This window comes from Pseudophryne corroboree, unplaced genomic scaffold (genome assembly GCF_028390025.1).
Source record: "Pseudophryne corroboree isolate aPseCor3 unplaced genomic scaffold, aPseCor3.hap2 scaffold_3261, whole genome shotgun sequence".
Classification (NCBI taxonomy): domain Eukaryota; kingdom Metazoa; phylum Chordata; class Amphibia; order Anura; family Myobatrachidae; genus Pseudophryne; species Pseudophryne corroboree.
Genome location: NW_026969946.1, coordinates 117 through 5111, shown reverse-complemented (window position 1 = coordinate 5111; position 4995 = coordinate 117). Strand labels below are relative to the sequence as shown.

The 4995-nt window shown below is 35.8% G+C and overlaps 1 non-coding gene across 1 annotated transcript; it reads left to right on the top strand.

Annotated features, from left to right (window-relative positions):
* The first annotated feature begins 253 nt into the window (after positions 1-253).
* Positions 254-346, top strand: TRNAI-UAU (transfer RNA isoleucine (anticodon UAU)). Its single transcript is given in 2 exon segments — positions 254-291; positions 311-346. It is a non-coding gene; the product is annotated as a tRNA-Ile (tRNA).
* The last annotated feature ends 4649 nt before the right edge of the window (positions 347-4995 follow it).

Below are 4995 nucleotides of genomic sequence, written 5' to 3'. Positions count from 1 at the left end.
TCTTGCAGTGTTTAGCTTGTAAAAAATGACCACAGAAGCTAAAATATGACATTAATTATGATAACATTGTTGTTGTTGTTTTTTAAACCTTTTCTATCACCGTGGACAGCTTATTCAAGTGCCATCTAGCATGCATGTTCCTTTGTTGCTCATCATTCATCACCAAAAATGATTTTCTTTTTCAATTCTTATGACTGTACTGATTGTATTGAATAAAATCAACATCTAGCATAACCAATAAATGCTGCAAAGTGCTCCAGTGGCGCAATTGGTCAGCGCGCGGTACTTATAAGACAGTATCTGTTGAGCAATGCTGAGGTTGTGAGTTCAAGCCTCACCTGGAGCATCTTTGTACATTGTTTTTTTCCTTTTCTTATGTCATTAGTCATTGATTATAAACTGCTACCTTAATATTTAATATGATATTACAAAGGATGGAAGAAAGAAAGAAAAAACACAAACATGATTGTGCATTTAAGTTGTCAGCACACATCTGCTTTGGTTCAAATGCACTGCATATCTTCCTTCAGTCAGCCAACAAAACAGCAATGGAAAAGATTAACATACTGTTGGTAAAGCAGTTGCATCAAATTGATTTTCTGCAATATAGCATGATAATCCATACTGACAGCTCTGGTTAGTACCAGCACATTTCTTGCTGGACTTGGTAATGCAAAGAACACAGTAAACAGCTTCACTTTTTTTCAAAAATAAATAATTGACTATTAAAAACCTATCAGTCTTAAATAAGGACATCAGTAAGCACAACTGGCATAATGGATAAGGCACTGTTCTCCTAAGCCAGTGGTTGTGGGTTTAAGTCCCGTCTGAGTTGGAAGTCATTACAGCAAGTGCCTCATCACTAGAGTTGATATTTTATCCTTGCTTCAACTGTAAAACAGTCTTGCAGTGTTTAGCTTGTAAAAAATGACCACAGAAGCTAAAATATGACAAAAATAACATTGTTGTTGTTTTTTTTTAAACCTTTTCTATCATCGTGGGCAGATTATTCAAGTGCCATCTGGCATGCATGTTCCTTTGTTGCTCATCATTCATCACCAAAAATGATTTTCTTTTTCAATTCTTATGACTGTACTGATTGTATTGAATAAAATCCACATCTAGCATAACAAATTAAAACTACAAAGTGCTCCAGTGGCGCAATTGGTCTGCGCGCGGTACTTATAAGACAGTATCTGTTGAGCATTGCCGAGGTTTTGAGTTCAAGCATCACCTGGAACATCTTTGTATACTGTTTTTTTTCCTTGTCATTAGTCATTGATTATAAACTGCTACCTTAATATTTAATATGATATTACAAAGGATGGAAGAAAGAAAGAAAAAACACAAACATGATTGTGCATTTAAGTTGTCAGCACACATCTGCTTTGGTTCAAATGCACTGCATATCTTCCTTCAGTCAGCCAACAAAACAGCAGTGGAAAAGATTAACATACTGTTGGTAAAGCAGTTGCATCAAATTGATTTTCTGCAATATAGCATGATAATCCATACTGACAGCTCTGGATAGTACCAGCACATTTCTTGCTGGACTTGGCAATGCAAAGAACACAGTAAACAGCTTCACTTTTCTTCAAAAATAAATAATTGACTATTAAAAACCTATCAGTCTTAAATAAGGACATCAGTAAGCACCACTGGCATAATGGATAAGTCACTGCCCTCCTAAGCCAGGAGGTCCAAGTCCCATATGGGGTGGAAGTCATTACAGCAAGTGTCTCATCACTAGAGTTGATATTTTATCCTTGCTTCAACTGTAAAACAGTCTTGCAGTGTTTAGCTTGTAAAAAATGACCACAGAAGCTAAAATATGACATTAATTATTATAACATTGTTGTTGTTGTTGTTATTTAAACCTTTTCTATCACCGTGGATAGCTTATTCAAGTGCCATCTGGCATGCATTTTCCTTTGTTGCTCATCATTCATCACCAAAAATGATTTTCTTTTTCAATTCTTATGACTATACTGATTGTATTGAATAAAATCCACATCTAGCATAACCAATTAATGCTGCAAAGTGCTCCAGTGGCGCAATTGGTCAGCGCGCGGTACATATAAGACAGTATCTGTTGAGCAATGCTGAGGTTGTGAGTTCAAGCCTCACCTGGAGCATCTTTGTATACTGTTTTTTTTCCTTTTCTTATGTCATTAGTCATTGATTATAAACTGCTACCTTAATATTTAATATGATATTACAAAGGATGGAAGAAAGAAAGAAAAAACACAAACATGATTGTGCATTTAAGTTGTCAGCACACATCTGCTTTGGTTCAAATGCACTGCATATCTTCCTTCAGTCAGCCAACAAAACAGCAATGGAAAAGATTAACATACTGTTGGTAAAGCAGTTGCATCAAATTGATTTTCTGCAATATAGCATGATAATCCATACTGACAGCTCTGGTTAGTACCAGCACATTTCTTGCTGGACTTGGTAATGCAAAGAACACAGTAAACAGCTTCACTTTTTTTCAAAAATAAATAATTGACTATTAAAAACCTATCAGTCTTAAATAAGGACATCAGTAAGCACCACTGCCATAATGGATAAGGCACTGTTCTCCTAAGCCAGTGGTTGTGGGTTTAAGTCCCGTCTGAGTTGGAAGTCATTACAGCAAGTGCCTCATCACTAGAGTTGATATTTTATCCTTGCTTCAACAGTAAAACAGTCTTGCAGTGCTTAGCTTGTAAAAAATGACCACAGAAGCTAAAATATGACAAAAATAACATTGTTGTTTTTTTTTTTTAAACCTTTTCTATCACCGTGGACAGCTTATTCAAGTGCCATCTGGCATGCATGTTCCTTTGTTGCTCATCATTCATCACCAAAAATGATTTTCTTTTTCAATTCTTATGACTGTACTGATTGTATTGAATAAAATCCACATCTAGCATAACCAACTAATGCTGCAAAGTGCTCCAGTGGCGCAATTGGTCTGCGCGCGGTACTTATAAGACAGTATCTGTTGAGCATTGCCGAGGTTTTGAGTTCAAGCATCACCTGGAACATCTTTGTATACTGTTTTTTTTCCTTGTCATTAGTCATTGATTATAAACTGCTACCTTAATATTTAATATGATATTACAAAGGATGGAAGAAAGAAAGAAAAAACACAAACATGATTGTGCATTTAAGTTGTCAGCACACATCTGCTTTGGTTCAAATGCACTGCATATCTTCCTTCAGTCAGCCAACAAAACAGCAGTGGAAAAGATTAACATACTGTTGGTAAAGCAGTTGCATCAAATTGATTTTCTGCAATATAGCATGATAATCCATACTGACAGCTCTGGATAGTACCAGCACATTTCTTGCTGGACTTGGCAATGCAAAGAACACAGTAAACAGCTTCACTTTTCTTCAAAAATAAATAATTGACTCTTAAAAACCTATCAGTCTTAAATAAGGACATCAGTAAGCACCACTGGCATAATGGATAAGTCACTGCCCTCCTAAGCCAGGAGGTCCAAGTCCCATATGGGGTGGAAGTCATTACAGCAAGTGTCTCATCACTAGAGTTGATATTTTATCCTTGCTTCAACTGTAAAACAGTCTTGCAGTGTTTAGCTTGTAAAAAATGACCACAGAAGCTAAAATATGACATTAATTATTATAACATTGTTGTTGTTGTTGTTATTTAAACCTTTTCTATCACCGTGGATAGCTTATTCAAGTGCCATCTGGCATGCATTTTCCTTTGTTGCTCATCATTCATCACCAAAAATGATTTTCTTTTTCAATTCTTATGACTATACTGATTGTATTGAATAAAATCCACATCTAGCATAACCAATTAATGCTGCAAAGTGCTCCAGTGGCGCAATTGGTCAGCGCGCGGTACATATAAGACAGTATCTGTTGAGCAATGCTGAGGTTGTGAGTTCAAGCCTCACCTGGAGCATCTTTGTATACTGTTTTTTTTCCTTTTCTTATGTCATTAGTCATTGATTATAAACTGCTACCTTAATATTTAATATGATATTACAAAGGATGGAAGAAAGAAAGAAAAAACACAAACATGATTGTGCATTTAAGTTGTCAGCACACATCTGCTTTGGTTCAAATGCACTGCATATCTTCCTTCAGTCAGCCAACAAAACAGCAATGGAAAAGATTAACATACTGTTGGTAAAGCAGTTGCATCAAATTGATTTTCTGCAATATAGCATGATAATCCATACTGACAGCTCTGGTTAGTACCAGCACATTTCTTGCTGGACTTGGTAATGCAAAGAACACAGTAAACAGCTTCACTTTTTTTCAAAAATAAATAATTGACTATTAAAAACCTATCAGTCTTAAATAAGGACATCAGTAAGCACCACTGCCATAATGGATAAGGCACTGTTCTCCTAAGCCAGTGGTTGTGGGTTTAAGTCCCGTCTGAGTTGGAAGTCATTACAGCAAGTGCCTCATCACTAGAGTTGATATTTTATCCTTGCTTCAACAGTAAAACAGTCTTGCAGTGCTTAGCTTGTAAAAAATGACCACAGAAGCTAAAATATGACAAAAATAACATTGTTGTTGTTTTTTTTTAAACCTTTTCTATCACCGTGGACAGCTTATTCAAGTGCCATCTGGCATGCATGTTCCTTTGTTGCTCATCATTCATCACCAAAAATGATTTTCTTTTTCAATTCTTATGACTGTACTGATTGTATTGAATAAAATCCACATCTAGCATAACCAATTAATGCTAGAAATTGCTCCAGTGGCGCAATTGGTCTGTGCACGGTACTTATAAGACAGTATCTGTTGAGCAATGCCGAGGTTTTGAGTTCAAGCCTCACCTGGAGCATCTTTGTATACTATTTTTTTTCCTTGTCATTAGTCATTGATTATAAACTGCTACCTTAATATTTAATATGATATTACAAAGGATGGAAGAAAGAAAGAAAGAAAGAAAGAAAGAAAGAAAGAAAGAAAGAAAGCACACAAACATGATTGTGCATTTAAGTTGTCAGCACACAT